Source organism: Rattus rattus, chromosome 16, assembly GCF_011064425.1.
Source record: "Rattus rattus isolate New Zealand chromosome 16, Rrattus_CSIRO_v1, whole genome shotgun sequence".
Lineage (NCBI taxonomy): Eukaryota > Metazoa > Chordata > Mammalia > Rodentia > Muridae > Rattus > Rattus rattus.
In genome coordinates this window covers 33,399,447-33,411,915 of record NC_046169.1, presented here as the reverse complement: position 1 = coordinate 33,411,915, position 12,469 = coordinate 33,399,447, and the positions used below count along the sequence as shown (strand labels likewise).

At 50.5% G+C, this 12,469-nt stretch overlaps 1 long non-coding RNA gene across 1 annotated transcript; it reads right to left on the bottom strand.

Annotated features, from left to right (window-relative positions):
* Nucleotides 1-540: 540 nt before the first annotated feature.
* On the bottom strand, nt 541-12,363 carry LOC116885552. The gene is made up of 2 exons (XR_004386023.1): nt 12,287-12,363; nt 541-1,022 (listed from the first exon to the last, which is right to left on the bottom strand). It is a non-coding gene; the product is annotated as an uncharacterized LOC116885552 (long non-coding RNA).
* Nucleotides 12,364-12,469: the final 106 nt, after the last annotated feature.

Below are 12,469 nucleotides of genomic sequence, written 5' to 3'. Positions count from 1 at the left end.
ACACAAAGACTTGAGTCTGATGTCCAGGCATGGGGTTCACAACTGTAATCCCAGTACTGAGGAGGGCGAAGAAAGAGAATCAGAAGTTCAAACTCATCCTCAGCCGTGTTTAGGGACACCCTGAGCTATATGGCGCTCTGCCTCAAAAATAAATATAAAATAAAACCATTACTTAGTATGGTGGCACATGCTTGTAGTCCTCACAGTTTGGGGTCCTGAGTCAGGAGACTCCCAAACTTCAAAGCCAGCCTGAGCTACATAGTGGGTCAACATCTTAATAAAACAAGCAACGTCAAGCTAGAAGCAGATTGACACGTGGCTCATGCGTGGAAATTTATCCTCTTGTCAGACTCTGAGCAGTTAGGGTATAGGGGACAGTGGCTGTTCATAGCAACATCTGCCACTTCTAGAACAGTCCTTCGCACACAGTAGGTGTTTTTGCTTTGCATGCATCTCATTAGCCTGCATAAGCCATGCCCCCACATCCAGCCCTGCATCACCATGGTTTGTTTTGGACAACAGGCAAGAGATCGAGACACGTCCTTGTAGAACATTTTTATTTTGTTATAAGAAGGCTGCTTTGTGGAGCAAAAGAGGCCACATTGATCCAAAGGAAACCCCACTTAGGTCATCCTCAGCTCTGGGTCCAAGTAAGCCTTCATGGTACATGCGCATAGCTCACGGGGAACATTCTAGAAACCAGGCAGCCCTTCTCCTCTTTCCTCTTTTCCAGACTCAGCAGACTGAATTCATCTGTGCCTGTTCCACTCTTTCCGGAGAAGTAAGGCATCTCCTGAAGAGACCCACAGACTCCGAGAGCTGGGAGACAGCTCAGTTAGGAACGTGCTTGGCGTCTGGACATGAAAATCTGAGTTGTTTGTAAAAAACAAACAAACTAATTAATTAATTAGTTATTCAAGGCATCAGTGAGCTTCCCGGCAGATACAGAGATGCACAACTCCTGGTGATTGCTGACCAGACAGTCTGGTGGAATCAGGGAGCTGCAGCTTCCGTGAGAGATCCTGTCTCAAAAAAAAAAAAAAATAAATAAAATAAAGCACAATGTGACTCAGGAAGAAACCCGGCACTGATGCCTGGCCCCCACACACATGCACACATACACCCACCCACACATGCACGTGCATGCTCATACACACTGACACAGAACACGCAAAGCAATCCATCTGGCGTGCGTCGCACTTTCCAGTCCTCACGTGGCATCTCCCCAAGGCTCCCACACAACCCTGTGAGGCAACCATAGTTTCTGTCCCATTGGATAAATGAGGGGACGGATTCCTCCCCACAGCCACTGCTCCTCCTCGTCCTCCACAAATAAAAGACACAGAGGAGCAAAGGAGACCGGTCATTAAACCTGAGCCTCCTGTGTACCTCCCTCTGCCCGCTGCCCTGGTACTCTGCCTCCCTTCTCCGTTCCTATTTAAGGCTGCAGCAGAACTGAAGTGTGCCACAGAGTCTAGTGACCACTCTGTGAGGTAGATACTCTCTTGTCTCCATACCACAGGTGCAGAACTCGAGATACAGAAAGGCTAAGGGGGCTCACCTGTGTCACAAGGCCGGTAAGAGAACACCAGAGTCTATAACCAGGGCACAGATCCTATGTCGGGACTGCTACATGATACTACACCCAGCTAATGAAAACTGAGCGCAGAAGTGTTCCCCTAAAGGAGTGGTTCTCAACTTTCCTAATGCCGGAACTCTTTAATAATACAGCTCCTCACCTTGTGGTGACCCCACCTCCCAACCATAAAATTATTTTGCTGTTATGGTGATGATTCACAACGCAGATATCTGACACACAGAATATCTGATATGCAATCCCCAGAGGGTCGCGACCCACAGGTTGAGAACCATAGCTTTGACGTGTCTAGTGTCGATGTTTTCTTTAAGGGCAGTCTCACCCATCATCACGCTCCTACCTATAAGCAAAAAAGATTTGAGAACCCTAACTCTAACAAAAAAAAGTAAGCCACAGATGCATGAATCTCTGGTTTGATCCCATCTGGCGAGAATCCTCTTGGGATCCTGAGGAATCTATTCTGTCATCTCTTTCCCAACCTGGGATCCCACCCAGCCAGCTGTTTCACCACAGACCCAAGAAAATGGGTAATGTCTACAACCAGTCCCCGCTCAGATCCGCCCATCCATACCCACTCGCTTTCTGAAGCTCTTACCCCTCACTGTGGGTTTGTCCATTACGTATCCAGTTATCAGGCACGTATTGAACAGCTAGCTGTACTGCAGGTACTGAGTCATGCATAGGAAATCCAACAACGAACAAGACAAGCACACTCTCCCTGGCCTCGTGGAGCTGGTATTATAAGGAAGATACATAATATGCAGCTAAATATAACATACATTATAACCATACATATTGATAAAAGCAACAAAGAGAAAAAATAGGTAGAAAGTGGCTGGGGGTGGGCCAGCTCTAATAAACTGGCTGGGGGAGACTGGATGGATGGATTGACAATTGAGCCAAATGACAAAGGCAGGGACAACACTGCAAGGATTTGAGGGCAGAAGGGGCCAGCCAAGTGCGAAGGTCCTGAGGTGAGAAAACTAGTCTGTGTGAGACGCAGCAGGGGAGCTGATGTGGCTGGTGCAGAGATGGGAAGGGGGGCACGTTAGGAGTGAGAGACAGGAGCCCTCACAAAAGGCCCCGCACAGCAGGGTGGGAAGTATGGATTTTATTCTAGACGCAGTAAGGAGTTGTTGGAGGGTCAGAGGCGGAATGACAAGCTTTAATGTATGGTTTTAAAATATAACCTCAGACATTGTATAGAGGATAGAAGAGAGGGGAGGGGAGTTAGGAGAGTCCAGTTAGAAGGCTCCCACCATAAAACAGGCTGGGTGGTGCTGGCTGGAACCAGCATGACCAAGGAAAGGGAAGGGGAGATAGTCTAGGGACACAGTGAGCCCAACTTGCTGATGCATTGGAGCCAAGGCAGGAGAGAAAGAAGAATTAAAGATGACTCCAAGCTGGAGCTCTAAGAGGCTGTTCATTCCAACCTGTCAAACACCCACCCAAGCCTGGCAGGGAGGATGCGGCTGGCTTCTCACCACGTTTGTGTCTTGTTTTCAAAGTTAGTACTTAGCTACACCAACTTCGGAAGTCCAGGCCGCAGCCCACAACAGTCCAGGAAGCCAAAGAGACCATGCTAATGAAGAAATAGCGTCATAAATACTCAGTGAGGTCCCCAAGAAAATACAGGTCCTCCAGGCACATTCATGGGCAGGGTAATAAGCAGAGAACTTGGTTGTGTAATGGCAGTATTCATCAGCATCTCTGGGACTTGGTTTCCTTGTGGGTAACATGGGGACAAGATCAACATCTATCTCTCTTCAGGCTATAGTAAAGACTAGGCTATCACACACACACACACACACACACACACCATATACACACATTCACACTCACACACACTCATATACCATACACACACTCTCACACACCATATACACACATTCACACTCACACATACTCACACACCCACATACACTATATACCATACACACAGTCTCACCCACATTCACTCACCCACACTCTCTCTCTCTCTCTCTCTCTCTCTCTCTCTCTCTCTCTCTCTCTCTCTCTCTCTCTCAAACACACTATAACTATACCCTTGTTCTTTTTATTCTTAGCCAGCCAAGGGCAAAGGGCAACTGTCCGGACACCACAAGGTTGTGTACTCTTCGAGATTTAATGGTCTTAATGACAAATCCTATAGGGATTGAAATAAGAAGATAACTGCTAGGGTCTAGAAGAATTGAAGTGCTATTTGTCCCAGGCCACAATGCAGTCTTAATTGCAAACTGTTCTACTTTGAGAGTTCTGATCCTTCTGAACCCTACTCCCTGTGAAGTCAACCCATGAACCTGATTGACACCCCGCAATAAGGAGTCTTGGAGGTACTGTGGAGACCAGATGAAGGGTAACATTAGGGTGCTCAGGAATGTGGTGTTTCTCTGAGACAAGAGAGGGCAAGTATTCAAATCCCTATGCACTGGCAGGATGGTTTGGTCCCCAGGATGGAATATGTTGGGGGGAGGAGGTTCAGTTTCCTATTCAGACATTTGCCACATAGAGAGGACTGGCTGCCTAGTCATGTGCTATGCCAGATACCTACATGGCACCTGGAGTGTCTAGAAAATGAAAGTACCGGTTAATCCTTTTGTGCCCAAATAGTCCCTAAGAATGGTCTCCTCAATAACTCTGAACAGGGAGGCTGCAGAGAACTGTTCTTCCAGAGGACCCTGGTTCAATTCCCAGCATCCACATGATGGCTCACGCCTGTCTGTAAACCCCACTCCAGAGCTTTTAACACCCTCATACAGACACACATGCAGACAAATCACCAATGAACATTAACAAAAATTTTAAATAATAAATTAAACAAAAACTCTGGAGGGTGTTTGGCAGCAGACCTTAGCATGTCTGTAAGGGTTAAGTTGGCTTCTCCCCCCCCCCCGCGCCCACATAAGCCCCACTTCTTCACAGGGTAGGAGTCTAGGTCTGCACCCCTCCACATGAAGTCTCCCTAGCTCCTGTGAAGATAAAATATCCCCCAAATTAACATTTTAAAACTAAACCCTGTGCCTCTTCCCCAGAATAAATGCAAGGGCAGATTCCTGGTATTCATTGTGTTTGGGTTTTATTGTTTTAAACACACACTTCCACTTCTTTGCTGGGAGTGGAGGGTGATGAACTGCTTGGAGCTATTGTGAGTGTAATTAAAAGAAACCTTTCTTGTGTCCTGTATTTGGAGTGGAAAGAAGAAATTGCTTTTAATCAGCTGATTTATTCTTCAAGATGAATGAATAGGAGATAGATGATAGATAGATAGATAGATAGATAGATAGATAGATAGATAGACAGACAGACAGACAAATAGAAAGACCCCCATTAAAGACATCGATTCGAAGAAGAAGCCCTCCCAAAAGTGAAATGAACACAGGGGAAGACCCTGAGCAAAGATGGGATTAGAAGGCCGGAGCTCTGAGAGGGCAGGGCAGTTACAGGAGCCCGTCTGCGCGGCTTCAGCACCGCGGACAGCTCCTGTCTTTGTCTGGTTTCCAACTCCCACGTCCATACAGAGCCTGGCTGCCACCACTGGCACACCCCTGCCTCCGCTGACAGACCTGCAGGGGAGACAAAGAGAGGAAGAGAGGGAGAAAGGGAGGGGGAAAAGAGATGGGAGAGCGAGCTATATAGGCTTTTCAGTCTCTCCCGTGTCTTCCGAATTTGATCCTGATCTCATCCCACAGCATCTAGGGAACTGGTTTTAACTCAGTTTCCCGCTCAATCTCACCTCTAACTACAAGATAGATTAGAGAGAGAATTAGGGGTTCCGAGTGACCGAGAAGAGTTCAGCTTGGGTTTTCAATTCGTTTTACAGCCTCCTATAACCTGTCTCTTGTCAATCCCTTGACTTTCAAAAGGGAAAAAAAAATAAAGAAAAATCAACATGAGACACACATACAGAAAAAAGGAAGAAAATTATAATTTCCGACTCCGGACAGATACATGTTTACCAAGCTAGGATACGCAGACTAGCTGAGTCTCAACCCAAGATGGGCAATGTCAAATCCAAGGTAGAGAAAACCAGAATGCAAAGAGACCAGAAAGAAGAGAAAGCCTCCCCCACCCCCGCACACACACGCATGCAAGAAACCCCACGAATAAAGAAAAATTCGATTGAAGAGTCTCACAATGAACGCCAATCCGTCTCCCTCGCAAGAACTCGGCAGCGTTCTCTCTCCCTTTTCGTCGGGAAAGGGGTCTAGTTCCGAGTTCAACAAGGGCACCCACTGAGCCTGCTGAAAATATTTTCCCCCCAAGTCTTTTCCTATGGCCCAGAATAAAATGGGATTTCTTCTCAAATCGGCTCAGCCACAAACCTAGCATTTTGCAGAGCGAGGGAGGGATAAGGTAGAAAATGCCAACTGCGGGGACGCTTGTTTCTGCAGCCTCAACACAAACGAGCACCGGCACCCCTCTAGCCCCCCCGGTCAACAAAGTTACTCACACCCGCCAAGCTATGCAGAAGTAGGGCAGTCAGCTACAGCTTTATTCTCCCAAATTCGTTCCCAGTGGAGTCTTAGGAAAGATAGATAGGTCGGGGGGAAACTTTCAAAACGAAGGTCCCAAAAGGCTATCTGAGAACAAGTTAGCGGGGGGGACGGGGGACGGGGGTGGGGGATGGGGTGAAATGCTCAGCCGATCCCTTAAAGCTCGGGGTATCTGTGTCGTGGGCATGAAGATTGGTAAGGACACACCGACCCAGAGACTCCGTATGGCCCCCGCTTAGTCTGAGTCGCTTTTAAAATAAAATACCTCACTCTCGACCCTCAAAAAAAAAAAAATCCTTCATTTTCCCTCTTATTTTGAAACAGCCTTATGCCAACCCCCTACCCCCCATCCTGACCAAGAAACCTGGGAAAGGCCACGGAGCCCCGCTGAGCAGCTCCCAGGAGTTTTGGAGCCAGCGCTGTCCCCCGCTGGGGTCCCCACCGAGACGAGGGCGCTCAGCGGGGGTAAACACACCCGCCTTGGGAGGCCGGAGCCGGGGTCGCCTCCTCGCCCCCTCCCCCATCCCTAGGGGGTGGGCGCGGGTCCGCCTCCCCCTGCCCGCTGTGTGGCTCGGGGTTCAGCCGCGCTGCTGTGTAAACCGCCGCTTTCCGAGGCGGATCTCCCTTTTAACACCTTCTAAACAAAGGCTAATGAGGCCACCGCATTACTCTATCAACACACAATCATTAGCAACTGAGAAATACACACACGCGTGCGCGCGCCGCAAGCACAAACACACGCACGCACGCACTCACACTCAGAGCTGCCAAAGTCGGGCCAATTCCAAAGCAACCCAAATTAGGTTAACAAAAAGAAGGTGGGAAGTAGAGGGGTGGGAGTAGGGGTGGGAGAGAAGAGAGAGGGAGAGAGAGAGAGAGAGAGAGAGAGAGAGAGAGAGAGAGAGAGAGAGAGAGAGAACACAAACTAGTACCAAAACCAAAACTCAAAAGCATTATTAGGTGTGCCAAGGACTCTTCTTTTGGAGGTGCAACACAGGCCAACTGCTCCCCCCTCCCATTTAGACTTCAGAGAAGCCTCTCACAGGGCCCAGTAGATGGATTCTACGTGCTATGGAACCAAAGAGGTCCCAGACCTGGGCTTGGGCCCCACCAAGCAGCATCCAGCCTTGTTCCCCCGATAAGAGAAGACAAGATTCTCAGCTACGCTTAACTCTCAACCCTGACGGGTACAAGGAAACCATCAACCTGGAGTCCAACGACGACCCTAAGTGTGGGGATTTCCCCTCTAAGCAAAATGTCAGTTTGGTTTACAAATGGGGGGTTGGGGCTGGTTGATCTCTTCCAAGTCCCCTTCTTGCTGAGAGGGATCAAGCCAGGTTCCGGCTTCCGTGGAACCTGAACTCTGCCCTAGGAACCGGTGTCTTACAGCCCAAGGACGAGATGTAGATTGTTGATGGTAGTGGGGTCCCAAGAGTCTAAGGGTGGGTCCTCTGGGGAAGGTAAGGGTGGGGGAGTCCTTCCCTGTCCTGCGTGCTTGGTATCTCTGGGCCATGAGGGCTTAGCGTTACCAAAACAGGTCAGTCCAACTTCCTAGCTGTTTTCCTATCTGGTAACCTAGGGCTGCTGCCGTTCCTCCCGGTCCCGTCCCCGGTCCCCTCTTTGTTGCCATCCCCGCATCTTGCTACCGAGCAGTCTGGACAGGAGGCTCAGATCAGTGAGGCTCAGATATTTGACCAGATGTTTTTCAGGCTTAGCACTCCTCCGCTATGTCTCCGGAAACGGTCTTACTGGTCTATCTCCCAACCCTCGGAGGGCTCTCCCCAGAAAGGAGGAAGGACGGAAGAGGGGGCGGGATGAAATCCCTCCCGGTTTGGAAATGTCCCAGGACGCCCCCCCCCCGCACAGTTTAAAAGCCGGTTAATTCCGAAGTGTTCACGGTACAGAAGGACCTAGAGCCCTGCAAAGATACTCTGGAAACCCAGTAGTCCACAGTGTTGCGCTGGTAGGGCACATCAGACTTCCCAGTTCCGTCACCCGTGTCCCTCTTAGATCAGGACACTGTCCCTACTTGGACCTGGTCTCCGGACTCCATTCAGATCTATGGGTCCTGCGGGAGCCGAAGAATTCTCATCCACTCGCACCCCACCTTACTTTTCTGGGTCTGACCCTGTCTGTATCTTGACCCACACAGAACAGCACCAGAGTGCACCCGGCTGGGCTTGGAAACCCAAGGTTCGTAGCTCCTATGGCAGAGACTAGAGACAGGGTCGTCCTGAAGTACCAGGCGGGCGCTTCGCTCCGGCCTGGTCTCCACGCCCGCTCCTACCCCGGGCCTATGCCTCTGGGCGGCGGGCCGTGCGCGACGGGATGCTGAGTGTCTGTGCGCGGGGCCGCCTATATTTACACCCAAAACAAAATAATTACACTCTTGTCGGAGGGGGAAAGCCAGTGATTAGGCGCAGGCTCTTTGCGGCAAAGCAGTTTCTCAGTGGTACACCAGTATAATTTTTCACGGCTGGCTGAAATCAAAGAGGGGAAGTAATGAATCCGGAGAGCAATTTAAATTTACAATTTGTAACGCCGCCGCCGCTGCCGCACAGACCCGGCCGAGAGCGCAGCTCCCAGGCGCTCGCTGCGTTTGTTTAATGTTAAAGCTTCGCTGGCTCTTGGTGGGGGAGTGGGGGGAGATGAGGATACGTGATGGGGGGGTAATGATCGAGGTCGGGAGAAGACCGGCTGCCGCGACACCTGAGATGCTTCCAGGAGAAAAAGGGCAGGAGCGAACCTCCTGGATTACCCCTCTCCCCCACCCACCCCCACCCTGCCTCCAGCTTGCTCCTTCTCAAAAAAAAAAAAAAAAAAAAAAAAAAAATCAGGCCATTCTGATGGATCAGAGACTTAAGAAGACTTAGAAGGACTCAGGCAGTCGGAGATGGCCCTTTCTTGTTGGCTTTTAGAATCTCAGAGGCACGGGAAAAGTAGTAGAGGTGCGACGAGGAAAACGTCCTTCTCGGCCGGCGCAAGAGGCACCTCCTTTCCTCCACCGCTGTCCAGTGTCCCCAGCTGGAGACCGGGAGAAAGACACCTCCCCCCCACGCCCAAGCTCTCCGGGCCTCGAAACTCCCACTCCAGCCGGGAGGTGTGCGTCTCTTCGCCAGTAATTAATTACCGAACTCAAGGGGGAATATGCAAGCAACATTTTACTAACTCTACAGGGCTTAAGTGATTGGAAACAGATTATTATCTTGTTTGTCTTTTGTCTGTTTCATTTATCCCCGCACCGTCTGTCGAGCTGTAATGTTGATACTCTTTACTCTAGAAGGGAGATTTTTTTTATATAGTAAATTCCATCAACATCTTGTATAAGTGACATTGAGTCTTGGCGCATCACCCTGTTAAGACACAAGCGTTTATTAGTTACATATAGGAGGGAATTTCACTGCCGGGTGGCCATCTGTCTGGGCCGTTGGGGCGGGATAATATATAAAATAGCTGGTCTGCTATTTTTCCGAGAACTATGGGGATGTGAAGGAGGCTGCTGTGGCTGCCACGCTGGCACTGGGGCGGGGTTGGGGGGGTCTGTAAATGTTGCTGGATGCTATGAATCGGTGAGGCACCCAGGTGACTCTGAAGGGCTGTGACTAGCCAAGTCCTTTGAGCCCTTGTGGGCCTTCTATAAGCCCAACCAACCCTCATATGCTACAACCCTTGGCAGCTCAGCCCCAGGTGGCCCACCCACAGCTACAGCCAGGCTAGAGGACCCCCAGGGTAGTTACTCTCCCTGGCTTGGCATTCAGTTGCCGAAGTGTGACTGCACGTTGACATTCAGGGACATTCCAGAAGAAGTGGGCTGATGGGTTTGTCCAAGTGTGGAGACTCGAGCAGGGCTGGGTGGACAGACCTCTGGCTGGGGACACAGGAGCCTGGCACCTGAGAGTCCTTGTGGTGACTTGAGGGAGTGTGTGGCCATAAATGGGGTGAGGTGTGGGTGCCAAGGAGGAGGAGGAGGAGCAGCAGCAGCAGCAGCAGGGAGGAGGAGGAGGAGGAGGAGGAGGAGGAGGAGGAGGAGGAGGAGGAGGAGGAGGAGGAGGAGGAGGAGGAGGTTGGGTATAGATAGCATCAGGGTATGAGTTTTCTCCACATATCTGTCTCAGCAGCAACGTAATGGGACGAAGCCTTTGAAGTGTTTTTGTGGATGCCAGACTCTAAATTGGGCAAAAAAGCAGAAAGAGAAGGAGAGCACAGGAGAGAGGGAAATAGAGAAAGAAGGAGAAGAAGGATTGGGGCCAGAGGAACAGGAAAGCGGGAGCCACTGAGCTAAAGAGAGAAGCACTCCAGGAGAATCTGGGAGATGGGGGAGAATCTCCAAGAGACAAAGGCGGGCAGTGGGCTTGCCTCAGCTGGCAGCCTACGTGGCTCCAGTCTTCTGTGGGCCCTTCTGTATCTCCTTTGCATCCAGTCGGCTCTCAAGGAGTCTTGCCCCAGGCAAACAGGCTGGGTACTGCCACCAAGCTTCCTTTGGAGGCTTCCAGAATCTCTCTCCACAGGCCTAGGAGGCCTGTGCGATCCAGTCTGCTTGGTCCTGGTTACTATACTACCGTACACTGCAGCTGCCAGTCTCCCTGACAAAAGAGAAGCTACCCAAGTTGGAAGAACACTTTCCAAAGGCTAGGCTGATGAGTCTCTTTCCCCCTAAACCATGAAGAGAATCCCTGTTACTGATACACAAACATTTCCTCCACTACGTAAAAACTTACTGTCCAAACATGCAAACGCGTGCGTACACACACACACACACACACACAAGCACACACACACAAGCACACACACACTCAAACACACACACAAGCACACACGCATACACATCTACAAAATTCTGTGCCCAGAATCACACAGCCCAGCACACTTAGGGTCTCTAGTGGGAACATACATGTTTACACACACACACACACTCAGACATTAAAATACACCTTCATGTCAGGGTAAGCACATGCATGTGAGGCGTTTACACGCTTGTTCTGCACTCTTTCACAAACAAGCATTACCTCTCACACTCAGACGGCCCACATAAGCAGACACATAGACAGATCGACAAAAAAAAAATTAATGCACATTTTTAATACACTACCCTAGCAGGACCACGGGAAATTATAAATAGGAAATTTTACACGCCAAAAGAAAAAGGAAAAGGGAAAAAAAAATCCCTCCACTTCCCAGGGTTGGATCGCGAACACACTATAAATAAAATGAAATGATAGTTTTCAAGCCGTGGATATTTACTAACAAACTCAGTAAAAAACGCCCAAACAAACATTCATAGCCAAGTCTTGGCACAACTCTTCTATGGCCCCAGCCCCGCACCATCAGCGTTCTTCACAGCAGTAAGCAAATAACCAGAAACACTCTCACGGAGCAAGTGGTGGCCTGGCTGGCCTTGCAGAAACAAGGCCTGAACCCTTTTCTTCACTCCAGGCCCACGGACCCCTCCACACATGCTGGCACCCACACACCCGCAAAGCTGCCTTTGGCTGTAGGAGGGGGCCAGAACTTAGAGCATCTCCGGGTCCGGGAGTGCTATGGCGCCCGGCCTTGGCCAGCTTCCCTCGCTTTGCAGAGCGACCCACTCACCACGGTTCCTGCCAGCCTGACCTGGAATACGGACCATGTGGCAGGGATAGACGTAGTGAGCTGCCGCCTCCTTTCTACCTGCCAGGAACACCCCTCCGAGGTAGACCACCCCTTTCTCCACACCTCCCCCAGTACTGGGGGAGCTGGTCAATTAGAAATGACGTTCGGGATTCCCAGAACCGGCCAAGTGACATCCCTGAGTCAACCTGGCTGGGGATGGAGAGCGGAGACACATAACTACCCTAGCTTCCCGCCTTCAGTCTCTTGGTGAGAAAAGCCCTGCTGGGCCCTAGCCCCGTGAGTGACAAAAGAAGCCACAGCGGGAAGAAATGCGGGGTCTCCCAGCACCTATGCTCAGAGCCCGAGCGAGCCGGCGGTCTAAAGCAAGAGGTAGCTGGGCGGGTTCGGAAGCAAGGGGACCACGGCGCACTCCCCGCCTAGGGAACTTCTACAGGTTGCGAGGGTAGCAAACCTGGTGGGAGGTCCCTCCCTGACTAGGCCTTGGAACCCTGCCCCCAAAAATATTTGTGGAGAGAGAGAAAAAGAGCCCTGGTTTTCAGATCGCGCCCCCACCCCTCCAGGCCCAAACTAGAAGGTAAATACTTACTTAGCTTGGGAACCAGGTACTAGCAAATACTCGGCAATACTGATGTCTTGTTTTTTTTGCTCTGTCCTGACCGCAACGCTGTAGCCAATTTAGATATGCTATAAATTTAAGAGGTTGCTATGGCCACGGCGCGCCCATTGGCCGCCCGGCCCCCTACGTGCCGCACCACGTCACCAAATCTGA